Below are 13,627 nucleotides of genomic sequence, written 5' to 3'. Positions count from 1 at the left end.
ATAACCTACAGCTACTGGAAGCAACATTAGCTGCCCATGTGGGATACTTCCATTTTCTTTTTAATTGTCTTTTTAAATTGGCTTATGAAGTGGTAGGTCATCATAGGATCTTTTTATACATCCTCAATATTGATTAATTCTTCCCCTTACCCATTCCTTTCCCTATCTCCCACCCTACTGCTTATTTAAAAGAAAAGCTGGAAGAGAGGTTACTGGTTTAAAGGATTGACTCAAGTGTTTGTTGTCTGTATAGATAGTGAATGCATATGAGTATGCAGGTGTTTGCCAACGTACATGCATGGGGAGGCCAGATCAGGAGATCGGGTGGCCCCCCTGTTGCTGTTGGCCTTATTACCCTGAGGCAGTGAGCTCTGACTTGGCCTGTTTCTGCCCCTATATACTGTGGTCATGGGCACATGGAGCCATGTCAGCCTTATGTGGATGCTGGGGATTCTAATTTGGGGCCTCATGCCCGCAGAGCAAGTGCAGAGCTAGTGGCTAAGAACTCACTGGCTAGCCTTCTAGCCCAGGGTTTGAGCTTTTTAAGGTTCTCGTTGACTATTACAAATTGCTTTTCAGAAAGATTTTTACTACTTTACATGATCAAGAACAGTACACAAAAATAGCCTTTATATGTATTCTAAATATATTATATTATTTAATTTCATAGCAGTCAGAACAGCCTATGTTATGCTATAGTAACAAGCAATTCCCTCAAATCTCTGTGGCTTATTACAACAAATTTTATTGTTTTTTTTTTTTTTTTTTTGTACCTGCCATTTATATCAACGGGGAGCCTAGGGTTTTTTTTTTTTTTTTTTTGTTTGTTTGTTTTTGTTTTTGTTTTTTGGGTTTTTTTTTTGAGTCATTTAGTTAACAGTCATCTCCACAGATTTCATGTGTACTGTCAGTTGCTTCTCTAATCCCAGTGGAAATGTGTTGTTCTTCTCGTTGTGTAGTGGCTTAAAGTTCATACCCAAAGATGTACCACTTAGCAGTAACATAGGCTTGATACTGAACTTGAAGAAGGTTCCGAGGTGCAGTCTTACTGTGAGCTGAAAAACATATTTTGTTTTGTTTTGTTTTTTACTTTTATTTATATGGTAGGGAGCTCAAGCATGCCATTGTGGACATGTGTAGTCAAGGACAACCTAAAGGGGTCAGTCCTCTCCTTACTCTGTGGAGGTCCCAGGGACTGGACTCAGGTATCAGGCTTGGCAGCATGTACCTTGAACCATCAAGTCATCTTGCCTTGAAGCTTAAGACGGTCTGGAGCTTCATATATGGCCAGCATTTTAAAAACAACTCTAACTTCATGGACAAAAGATGATGCTAGCTCATTTTAATTTGATTTCTTTTTTTGCCAGTATAAAATAGAATTGTGTTTCATATTTATAAGACTTTTATGTTCTTTTTAATTAAGATTTTATATATAATATGCTATTGGCTTACTTTTGTGCTTCATAGTTTTCAAATTGTTTCTGTTGTTTGTTTGTTTGTTTGTTTGTTTGTTTGTTTTTGTGGACATGATGGCCACCATAGTGCTAGTACACTATGTACTAAGTACACTAAGTACAGAGGCAGTTGCTGACTTTTCTCCTGAGGATTGAAGCCCATACAGTTTTATCATAGCAGTAGGAACACTAAGACACAGGACTTGCTACACTAACACAAAAACTCAAGCTTGGCTCCCTGGCATCCACATAAAAGAGCAGATCAGGGCCACAAACATACCTGCAACCCCATCTTGCAGGCAAAAGCAGGTGCATCCCAGGAGCTCATAGCCAGCTACCTGTGAGCTCCAGGATCTGTGAGAGCTCCTCTCTTAAGGTAAAAAAGAGTGCTGATAAGGGCACACAACATACTTCTTAAACCATACCAGCTTGCATACGCATGTGCACCCACACAGCTTTAATGATGAATATTATCATTAACATTTAATTAACAAGGTAGGGAATGTAGCTCAGAGGTGGAATGCTAGCTTTAGCATGTGTAAGACCCTCTTTTCAATTCCTAGCACAAAACATAACATTAAATAATCAAAGGCAATAGAAAGTCAGACATTTCTTTCTTGTTTTATTTTGAAAGAGAATATTTTATAGCTTTTAAACTTATATCTTATAAATCCATCACTGAGAGTATCCAGGACAGGAACCTGGAGGCAGGAACTAGAACAAAAGAGTGGCTTCCTAACTCCCCATAGCTTGTTCAAGCCTGCTTTCTTATAGCTCCAGGATCACCAGCTAGTGTCACACCACTCACAGTCGGCTGGGCCCTCTCACATCAATTATCAGTAATGAAAATGCACCACAGGCTTGCCCACAGACAAGTCTGGTGGGGACATTTTCTTAATCAGAAGTTCCCTCTCCCCAAATGAGTATGGATTATGTCAAGTTGATATAAAACTAGCCAGCACATGCTCTGACTCATCTCCCCAGACTCAAGAACTCTTAATTTTGGACTTGGTTCAGTCTTCTAAAGGACATTGTGAGAGCTGAAGGGACTTGAGACCCCATATGAGCAACAGTGCCAACCAACCAGAGCTTCCAGGGACTAAGCCACTACCCAAAGACTATACATGGACTGACCCTGGGCTCCAAATTCATAGGTAGCAATGAATAGCCTAGTAGGGGCACCAGTGGAAGGGGAAGCCCTTGGCCCTGCCAAGGCTGGAACCCAGTGAACGTGATTGTTGGGGGGAGGGCGGTAATGGGGGGAGGATAGAGAGGGGACCACCCACATCGAAGGAGAGGGGACCACCCACATCGAAGGGGAGGGGGAGGGGTTAGGGGGATGTTGGCCTGGAAACTGGGAAAGGGAATAACATTTGAAATGTAAATAAGAAATACCCAATTTAATAAAGATGGAGAAAAAAAAATCCATTGAGACCCACCTGCATAGAAGTAGTTCATGTAAAAGAAGAGACAGACATTGACAGAGATACAGACTCACCAGGTCTTCTATATATCAGTGTATGGATGACAAGGAATCATCAGGGTGTGAGGCCAACTTAAAAAAAAAAAAAAACATTGTGATCACAAAAGAATTAGGGAGTAAATAATCAAGTTAAAGTTTCCTTATGTGAGGAAGTAAGATGCCAGCTCAGATATAGTTTCATTGACCATGTTTTTTTTTTTTTTTTTTTTTTTCTTCTTTTTCATTTCAGGTGTCTATCCAACCCAAGTCTTATGCTGTAGTTGTTTCTTGGTGATTTGCCTAGAAAACCTAAGGTGAGATATTTATGAATGTATCTGGCATGTTATATATAGTTTATAATGAGAATGAGTTGCTTGTGAAAATTAAAGGTGGTAATATCTTTTCCTAAGTGTTTCAATAGGAAGCAAAACTTTTTTTGTAATGCTACGTTGTGGTCTGAATATTTATAGTTTGTGGCTTAGTTTGGGAAATAAACTGACTCCGTTGCTAAGATACGTTGGAGTATTGTTTCTTTGCCTTCTCTACTTGAAAATGGAGTTAAGTATATGCTGCTGATCTGACACACTGAAGGAAAATTGTGGCATTAGCGTAATGTTAAATAATCAAAGGCAATAGATGGCTTTAATTTTTCAATTTATACTTACATATTGATTTATAGACAGTTTCACTATATATCTCTGGTTGACCTGGAACTTCCTTTGTAGGCCAATATGACCTGAATTCACACAGGTCTATCCACCTGCTTCTTGCTTCTGTATGCTGGAATTGAAAGTGTGCACCATCACACCCTAATCTGATATGTTTAAAGACAAACCCTCTACTAGTTAAGTCAGATTGAGACAATTGCTATTTTAGTAGGCCAGTTGATAAAGAGTTTCATACAGCTCTAGTCCTTAGACTCGATTACTTTCCGTAATTCTCTCTATTGGCCTTATGTAATAAGTGTATCCATTAGTGTGCTAATTGGTTTCCACACACAGTTTTTGTTTTACCGAACACTTCTGTAGATAACATTCTACTCTAAAGACAATACTAAAGTCTTGTCTGTTTTCTTACCTGGCTTGGCTTTAGTCCTGTACATTTCCAAATTTTCTGTTTAAAAAATGGTTGGGTGTAGGCTGCAGATGGCAGGCTCCGCTGGTGTAGTACTTACCTAATGCTTACAAAGCCCTAGGTTGCCTCCCAGCACGACATTAACTAGGCTTGGTAGGCATGCCTGTAATACCAGCACCTGGAGTAGGAGACAGGGGGACCAGAAGTTCAAGGTCCCCTACCTCAAGAGCTTAAGGCTAGACAGATTAATGCATGAAACCTGGTCTCCAAAGTTTTCCTTCACCTTCATTTGAAAACTTTGAAGTTGACCATTAAATCTCTAGTCTAGTCTTTCTACCTGGAGTCCAGCTGCTCCAGGCCATTCTTGTCACTGTCAACATGATATTTTTTTCCTGTGATATAAATGCCAGCCTGCCTGTCTGATTCTCAGAATCCTTCAGTGCCTTTGGATTGCATAATATTTTAGATTCTTTTCAGAGAACATTGTAATCTAGTCTTTCTGCATGTTTTCCCCCAACTCACTAGTGTCCTAAATATGATTGTTTCGTTCATAACACTTCTTTACGGAGAAATAATTTAGATCTTATGAAACTGACTCACTTAAAGTATGTAGTTCAATACTTTTTGTTATATTTAGAGACCATCACCACAGTCTAATTTTGAAATATTTCAGTAATAAATCACAGTCAGTATTCACTCCTGTCGGCTTCTGATATGCATGCTGGCCGCTGATCCATTCTGGACGTTTCTTTCACATTCTTTAAGGTTTCAGGGTTCATTCATGTTGTAGCATATGTCAGTACCCCATTACCTTTTGTAGCAGAGTGATGCTATATTCTATTGTTTATATTAGACCCTGGGCTAGAGAAAGACCTTCTGGGTAGTCAGCTTTTTATTTTTAGTATAGAATAGAGTTTATTCAGGGCATGGGGAGGGGAGTTAAAAGGGTAGTAGGGGCATGGGTGGGGAGAAGAAGAGGAGGAAGAAGAGGATGAAGAAGAGGAAGAGGAGAGGCAGGCCATGGACATGTGGAGCGAAGGGGGAAGGTAGTAGAGAGAGAAGGGACAGAGTGGGCAGAGGGGAAGAGCAAGAGATGAGCAAGAGGAGTAGTCAGCTTTTTAAAAAGGGTTAGAATAAAATCCTTTAACCGTTTGGCTGAATTGGGTTAGACAAGAGGCTGAGCCTATGAAAGTGTAAGCTCCTGCTGTCAGGCAGCAGCATAGAGGAGGTGGCCCATAGGAAGTTCTGTGGATCCAGGGCAGGCGAAGGACTGATAGATGAGATAAGAGTGGAAACAGGCTGAGGGAGGCCTCGGGACCAAATCTTTCGTATTCCCTGGCTTCCGGGGAGTGGATGTCAAAGGACCTGCACACTGAGGGCCACAGAGAAACTTCTGAATGATGGCATCTGATCTAGAAATGCAGCTATGCTTCAAAGCTTGGTCACTGTGGGGCATGTGGTGTGGCATTACCCCTGCAATTCCCTTCAGATGCTGCAGCCTCCTGACTGTGGTCAAGTCTGGTGAAAAGAGCAAGAATCCTGTGGCCAAATGTCAGGGCTGTGTGCACAGCCGCTTACCAGGGTTCAGTGCCTTTCACTCATCTTCCCTTTAGTCCTAGAGGATCACATACTGTCTGGGAAGCGGACCCAGGGCGTTCTGGGATTCCAGGGAGGTGGAGAGTAGCCTCTGGGAGTGAGGCTCAGTAGCACTTCCTTTGGTGCTCAGTACTGCTTACTACTTAGAAGAGATGTGGCCCTCGAAGGAGGCCTACTCCTGTGATCTAAAGGAAGCAGTGGGCTAAGAATCTTCCAGTAGGCCTGCCAGGCTATATTGTTCTGAGCTTTTAGAAATTTTAGTCTGTCTTTTTGTTGTATGTCCAGAAAGACTTCCTTAAGTTTGTCTGGTTTTCATACTTGTACCCAGAACCTTTCGGTGTGTCATGTATTCTTGGAGATTACATTCAAATCTCTCACGTTACCTGTGGAACATCTCTTGTGATCACCGCTGACCTTTTCTTCCTACCAAGTCTTGCTTTTGCAGGTAGGTTCGCTCTTCTACCTGTACAGCTTTGCACACAAGTACCAAGCAGATGTCTGTTTTCTTAGTGACTTGAGACACATCTGATAAAATGTGACTTAAGTGCTGTACTATTCAGTTGGCTGGCTTCCAGATTTTCTTTTAATCAGTTTCCCAGCTGCCTAATAATGCCGTATTTATAAAATAATTATTGTGTGAGAGTAAATCATCTTGACTAAGTAGAGGAACTGATTGACCTATTTGCAGAAGAATTAGCTTAAATTCTGAGTATGAAGTAATGGAAGGACAATTTAAAGAGTTGATTAAGAAACGTAAAGTATATGAATAGCAGAGCCATTGATGCTGGAAACAGCAAACTTTTTGATTATGATAAAATACCCAGAAAGTCAGTACCCAGCTGTAAGGTTGAAATCTATGAATAAGCACAATAAAAATGATTGTCTACTTTGTCTTAAGCTAATAGTAATTAAAGTTTCAGTTTGGAAAATGTTCTTAAAAAACTTGTCTTTGGAAAATTATTCTGTTTTGGGGGGTGGGGATAATTCAAGACAGCTTTCTGTATAGTCCTGGCTGTCCTGAAACTCACTCTATAGACCAGACCTGCCTGCCTCTGCTTCTAGAGTGCTGGGATTAAAGACATATGCCACCACCGCCCAGCTTGGTACTTTATTTTTATAATGAACATTTTTGAATTGAGAAACTGATTGATTCTGCTAAACACAGCATGGGACTGTATCCTGGGATGTGACACGATTATTGATTGAATAAACCACTGCTTGCCGAAGCATTTTTTCTTTGTGTACTCAGTTATGTGTAAGAAAGGCTTTCAGTCACTGTTTCAGGAGGTGGGAGGATGTGTCATAGGTTTTAGTCATGATTCCAGTCCAGCAAGCTGACATTTGGTGACTTCCGTGTGCTCCTGAGTCAGCCATATTGTGAAGACCAGTTGGTGTGTACATGAGAAAGTGCTGAATAACCGGGCTTCCGGATTCAGAGCTGAAGCAAGCTCTTAGCTCCTTCTCTGCCAGGCTGGCTAAGCGCAGTTACCGTTATGTTCAGTTCTTATAACTTAGAATACAGAATTATTTTCCTCTTTTGTTTACCCTCGTTTCTCTTGCTGTTACACATGTTGTCAGATGGTAAGACCAGGTTCCATTAATTTTCACCTGTTTTGTTTCATTAATAATTACAATGAGTCTAATGTGGTGGGTGGTGGTGCCTCGTTTTCCTATTGAGGGAAATGTGAGGGAAATTACTGAACTTCCACATGCAGAGTATGATGCCAGTCATTATTCATGTTTCTAAACACATGGCTTAGGTGAAGACCTATTGCCATGTACCTCAGCTAAGGCAAGCTTTGATCTCCATTTCCCCCCTTTGCTTGTTCTCAGTAATGGTTAATGTCTAAACAAAATGGTATTGTAGAAAAATGTATGTTTGATAGCATAACTTGGAAATTTTAACATTACAGCACCATTAAAATGTCGTGTTAATATTATATAACGTAGAGTCTATATTTGGGAATCCTTCAGTGCTGTAAAATGTGGTTGTCTTTCAAGTATGATAGCTAGTTTTCTCTTTTAAGTGTTTATTAAGTTTTAAAGTCAGCATAACAAGTAGGTTGCACACTGGCATTCATATACAGAATGTCATTGTACTTTGTTCTAATTAATCCCCAAGCTAATGTTTTTAATAGGTATAGCTTATTTTTAAGGCATAGAGCTGTTTATTATATATACTTATAAGCCAAATAAGCTTTTTTTGTATAACACTCTTTTTTTTTAATTGGATATTTTATTTATTTACATTTCAAATGTTATCCCCTTTCCCAGTTTCTCCTCTGCAACCCACCCATCTGATCTCCACTCCCTCTGCTTCTATGAAGGTGCTCTCCTACCCACTTCCTACCTCACCACTCTGGCATTCCCCTACACTGGGGCATCGAGCCTTCACAGGACCAAGGGCCTCTCCTCCCATTGATGCCAGATAAGGCCATCCTCTGCTACATATGCTGGAGCCATGGGTCCAAGCCAAATGGTTCGAGCATAGTGGTTCCCAACCTGTGAGTCACGACCCCTTTGTGTGTGTGTGTTCAAATGATCTTTTCACAGGGGTCACTTATCAGATATTCTGCATATCAGATACTTACATTATGGTTAGTAACCATAGCAAAATTACGATTATAAAGTACCAAGGGAAATAATTTTATGGTTGAATGTCACTACAAGATGAGGAAATGATTAAAGGTTGCCATATTAGGAAGGTTGAGAACCACGTTTCTATCAGGAAAATGGGTGAATAGTGTTCTTAATTTGTCCAGATGCAATGGCTCATGCCTGTGATTATAACACTCCGGAGGCTGAGGCAAGAGGAACCTGAGTTGGGAGCTTGTCTGAAAGAAAGATTTCCATTTACTTCATAATTTAGGAAAGGTGTTAAATGGGGGAAATGTTTCTACATTATCTAAACATTTGTGTTAGTGCGTTTTTATAGTTCTCTGGTTTATATTAAATAAGAAAAGCCTCTGAAGTACCTGAGAGGTAGTTGTCAAGAAGAATTAAGACAGTAGACAGGAGTGTTTGCTTCTGTCTGGATTTCATCCTGATGCTGCCCTTGAAGCTCATAAGCTCCCTTGTTCAGGCACAGGCTCTAGATACTGATCTTACTTGGAATTCTGTTCCTTTCAGGGTGAATGACAGGACCCTCACACTGATCTTTTCTGACCCACAGCCTTCGAGTCACTGTTTAACGTGAGGTTCTCTTTTTTTCTGTTAAAGATTCCCCAGTGGCCATAACTGTGTAGAATTATGTATCAGGAGCTCATTTTTCATAGTTGTAATTTTTCCCCCAAGTGATGACTTTGAGATGGTTGTGGTACTTTGAGGTCTTAGGTGCTACTGTTCTTAAAAACACCAGAATCCACGAGACTAGAGCAGTGCTGACTTTCTTTTCTGTCCTGTGAACATAGAAAGTTTATTCCAGCTTTAGAATCATATACTACCATCCTTGTAGGCAGTAGTTTTCCTCAGCCTGTTGATTGCTGGATCTTTCCCATTTTAATGTCTGTTCTTCAATGAGGTTTCCGTGTTAGCTCACGAGAAATGAGTGCACCCACCCTGGTTTGTTTCATGACTTGTGTATTTCCTTAGCACCTAATCACTGATTGTTGTTTATTTTGCATTTATCTCTCCTGGCACAAGGGACAGTGTGCCTTACTGCTGTATTCCTAGGATCTGAAACAGTATCTAATGTAATAGTAAACCTAGTAAATGATTTTTAAGTAGCCAGAGAATGAATGCATTTTCTATTTGTTATGTGTGGATGCTTGCTTTCTTCTTTTCATTTCTGTGTATCTTCATTCCTTTCTTTCCAGGAAAGTAAAACCTATTATTGTTTTCTTCAACTGTTTCTGTATCTTTGACTTTTTTTTCCTGTTGTTTGTTATTCTTTCCCTAGTAAGGTTATTTTGGAGGAAGGGAGAACCTTATAGTTCTCAAACTCTTGAGAAATGACTGTTTCACTCTATCCACTGATGTCTGGGTGGTGTCAGAGCTGGTACAGTGTAGTCAAAAAAGCGCTGAGCAGACAAGAAAACTGACTGCTCACATCTGTTTCCATCCTGCTTGAGTTGGCCTTTCTCCCAAGGGCTTATCCCTGTCAGTTCAGCAAAATGAAACAGTCTTCTCACAAACACCTTTCTGATTCCAGGTTTATAAACTAAGCTAAAATGTAGCACCAGAACTGTCGCGCGCCCAATGTCCCGCCAGCAAGAACGACGCGTGGCAACAGGATTCTTCTGCGAGCAAGCCTTTACTGTGTTACAGCTCTTCTTAGTGTTACAGCTCTCTTAGTGTTACAGCTCTCTTGAACAGGGACTCCGAGCAGCAAAATCGCTCGGCTTATATAGACAACAGTATGCTAATTATCTCTCAGGGATTGGTGGGGCTTGGATCACCCCACTACTTGTCCTCCAGGGATTGGCGGAGAATGAATCACCTCATTAGCATATTAACAGTCAACTAACACCTGGTGAATAAACCGCACATGTGCAGTACCGCTGTTCACCACTAGAGGGAGCCCTAGCAAGGGGACAAGCCTGCACATGCGCAGTAAGTCGTTTATATCCAGACAAGGCTGGATGTCGGCGCCATCTTTGTTTCGCCGCGCCGCTCTCTACATCTCCCCCTTTTTTGTTTAATAAAATGACTGGTCTAGATCTGGGTGTCACGTCAATCTTGTCATTGCTCCTGTCTTAGGTCGTTCTCATCCAAACTCGGCCTTACCCGTCATAGAGTTACCCTATCGCCACCGGGCCCCGTGTCTTAGGTTGGTCCGAGTTCGAGGAAAGTTGCCCGTCCCTGGATACAATGACTCCACATGACTGTGACAAAAATGATCTAGGGCGAACTCTTGATCTTTCAAAGAGGCCAGCCATATGTTGGGAGAAGCACCCTTTTTAATGGTGGTCATAGCCTGGTAAACAACCATTTTGTGTCTGGCATGTTCTCTTTTTAAACAGCCAATAAGCCAGAGACCTACTCCGCATCCCAGGAGGACAATAGCTCCCCGGGACAAACATGCCCGCCCACTCCTTGAAAAGGGAGAAAGCATTGGTAATCCATGAGGTAAAGTCTTCAACTGTGATGGGGTCCAGCCTAGTGCTGTTGAGGACAGCAATCTGCATCAGCAATTGTCTTGATAGTTGCTCTGCTTTCATGGACCAGTTTCCTTTCAGATAATTCGATATTTCTTTGCTCTGTTGAAAATTCTGAGAAAAGTTAGCTCACAAAGGAATAATGCATAAACCTCTAAGGGAGGAAACACAAGACAGCTGTGTCATATGATACAGTGCTTCAATTTGTTCTTGAACTAAATCTATCCTTTGATTGGCTAATAGAAGGCCAGATGCCAAATTGGTATTAAATTCTTCTTGTATCTCTAGCACCACTGCAGTTCTTTCTACAATCTGATTGACAGTCTCAGCCGTCTGTATTTGATTGGTCATAGCGATTTCAGCTGTGGTAGCTGCGGCAGCAGACAGCACAATGGCTGAAATTATGGCTGCCGTAATTCCAAAATCTCTTTTGGCTCTCAGCAAATTAAGAATAGGAAAGCTATCTGGGTTTGCCTCCACTGGGATTGGCACAAAGGAGGGAATCTTAACCATCACTGCGGTGTCATTAGTGCCATCCCAGCATTCAGCTAAATAGCAGACTACATCAGAGCTATTACAATTTAAAGCACCACTGCTTACATTAGTGCTTATCAGAAAAAAGGTGATCTAGCACGTACTGAAGTACTAGTGGCAGTATTATTTACCAAGAGTTTATTATATTGAATATTGATCAACCTGGTATCACCTTTTTCTGGTAGCTGAAACATTATACAGCACGAAGTTCTCTCCCATCAACCTAGCAAAGGGGGTCAGGGATGTATATGCCCCTTGCTCATTGGACAGCACCCATTGAAACCAAGACCAGAGATTATGCTTGTCAGTCTTATTCTCAAAACAGTAGAATTGCTATGAACTGGCATGGGTACTGGCCAGGATCTGGCAATAGCCCACAGGGTGAGCGAATTAACCTGTATTACCATTCCCAGTAGTAATAGTAGGGTTCGTAGTCTCATCTTCAGGAAGAGCAGAAGGCAATTTTCGAGTCAAACACTCAGGTACCCAAATTGGATTTTCTTGATTCTGCGGAAAAACACAAATCGCTCCCCTAGATCTCGAAATCACGGGATCTGGGCCACGCCATTCATCAGTTAAGACATCCTTCCACTTTACTTCTACATTAGTTATAGGTGTAGTAGCAGCATGGCGATCCATGGCAGAACGGCCATGCGCATCCAAAATTAAGAAATTTAGAGTAAAAAGAGCTAAAGAAAGTTGTTCTTTTGGTGTTCAGCTGCTGGCAATTCCCCCTTTTTGTTTTTGTATAAGCTCTTTTAAGGTACGATGTACTCTTTCCACAATTCCTTGACCTTGGGGATTGTATGGCAATCTTGTAGTATGTTTGACCTGCATTGTCTGGCAAAATGCCTGAAAGGACTTTGCAGTGTAGGCAGGCCTGTTGTCTGTCTTGAGACTATCAGGCTTTCCCCAGGCTGCCCATGCCTCTAAGCAATGGCTAATGGCATTACGAGCCTTTTCACCAGTCATCAGAGTAGCATGTATAATACCGGAATAGGTATCAACAGAAACATGAGCATATTTTAAATTTCCAAATTGAGATATGTGTGTGACATCCATCTGCCAAAGTTTTAGCTGGATCAGACCACGAGGGTTAATACCACATGAGGAGGGTGGTGAAATTGAACACAATTTTGGCAACGTAACACCACATCACAAGCTGCAGCTCTAGAGATTTTTAAATTTTTGTTGAAGAGTAAAAGCAGGTACATGAAACTTTTGATGAAATCCTCTAGCGAGATCAACCGGAGTGGCATGAAAAATAAACTCTCTACGAGTACTAGCATCCACCAGGGTGTTATTACTGGTCATGGGACCAGGCAAATTAGTATGGGCTCGAATATGTTGTATAAAAATTTTATTTTTTCTGGCCCAAATCAAATTTTGTAATTCTAAAAGAATTTGACATACGGTACTACTCGACCAAATTGGCCCTGCAATTTCAAGTGAGTGCACAGCATTAACTACATAAGCAGAATCAGAAATTAAATTAAAATAATCATGAAATCTTTTGAAAACTTTCAATACAATTTTATATTCTGTAATTTAGGGGGTACCTGGACTGTATTGAATTAATACTGGTTCTTGAGAATCAACCATATAGTCACCTACACCTGTTTTGGAGCCATCTGTATAAATATCTAACAAAGGCTCTGGCAAAGGCTCTGAGGCAGTGATCTTAGGAAAGATCACTGGATGTTCAGTAAAAAAAAAATTGTAGCAAAGGATCCTTAGGATAATGATTGTCAAACTCTCCATCAAAACTACAGCGTAATATGGCCCAATCATCTATCAAGGCACACAATGTTTCTATTTGAGCTGTTGTATATGGTATAATAATTTTCTTGGGTAAAATACCAAAATGCTGAATACAAGATTTAACGCCTAACACAGCAAGCTGTGCAACAGCAGAAGTGTAATATTCAAGGGTCTTATTTGGAGAAGTATGGGGATAAATCCAAAGAAGTGGACCTTGTTGCCATAGCACTCCTGTAGGCTGACAAAAGGTTCTTAGTATACACAAAAGCAGATCTTCCTTTTCCTTGTACCTTCTTAGCATTGCCTTTTCTAATCTTCTACTTTCCTCCAATGTTACATTTTTTTTAAACCATATCCAATAACTTAAAAGCCAATAGTCCATAACCAAGGCATGTAGAGAATATTCATTCATTTAAAACCAATCAGAAAACAAAAATGAAGTGGCTACACATACCTTTAATATTTAAATCAATCACCATTTTTACTTTTTCTAGCTGTAGTTTTAAGAGAAACACCTTGTCACCTGTTGAGTCCAATAATCACAGTCAAAGATTTTTCTAAGAGAGACAGCGATCAGTTCCGTTACCTTAGAAGCTGTGAAGCTCCTTGTGTCTTTAGGATCGGCTAGTGTAAACATTTAGCCAGCCCCC

General features: G+C 40.7%; 1 protein-coding gene across 10 annotated transcripts in view; it reads left to right on the top strand.

Annotated features, from left to right (window-relative positions):
* The window catches only part of Peak1 (pseudopodium-enriched atypical kinase 1), a 227,422-nt gene that overhangs the window by 42,446 nt on the left and 171,349 nt on the right, over nt 1-13,627 (top strand). For 6 of the 10 annotated variants that reach the window (XM_087561968.1, XM_087561972.1, XM_087561967.1 and 3 more), the window contains 1 exon segment: nt 3,167-3,230. The gene's annotated coding sequence lies outside the window, so the exon portion shown is untranslated. 10 annotated transcript variants of the gene reach the window in all.

This window comes from Rattus norvegicus, chromosome 8 (genome assembly GCF_021556685.1).
Source record: "Rattus norvegicus strain SHRSP/BbbUtx chromosome 8, alternate assembly SHRSP_T2T, whole genome shotgun sequence".
Classification (NCBI taxonomy): domain Eukaryota; kingdom Metazoa; phylum Chordata; class Mammalia; order Rodentia; family Muridae; genus Rattus; species Rattus norvegicus.
Note: the sequence above shows the minus strand (reverse complement) of the source record. Positions and strands in the feature narration are given on the sequence as shown.